Here is a 294-nt window from a genome sequence, read left to right on the forward strand (position 1 = left end):
GGTGGCTGCAATGATGGGCTCAAGTATAGCAGGGATTGTGGGGCTGGCACGGGATTGGGCAGTGTTTCGTTCTGCTGTGCATGGGGTCGCTATGAGTTGGAAACGACTCAACGGCCCTTAACAACAAACAACAACAATCCAGTCCCCTTGGTGTGTCACATGCACCTTACATTTACATAGTTCCACTCAGTCATTTGGTGGGAGTCACCCAGACCATGGCTTCAAGAACCATACCAAGTAATTCACTATACGGCACCCACTTAAACAGCCAACAGTTTAAATTCTGATGAAGTC

The sequence above is a fragment of the Orycteropus afer genome, unplaced genomic scaffold (assembly GCF_000298275.1).
Source record: "Orycteropus afer afer isolate SDZICR_OR568_19922 unplaced genomic scaffold, OryAfe1.0 scaffold00147, whole genome shotgun sequence".
NCBI lineage: Eukaryota > Metazoa > Chordata > Mammalia > Tubulidentata > Orycteropodidae > Orycteropus > Orycteropus afer.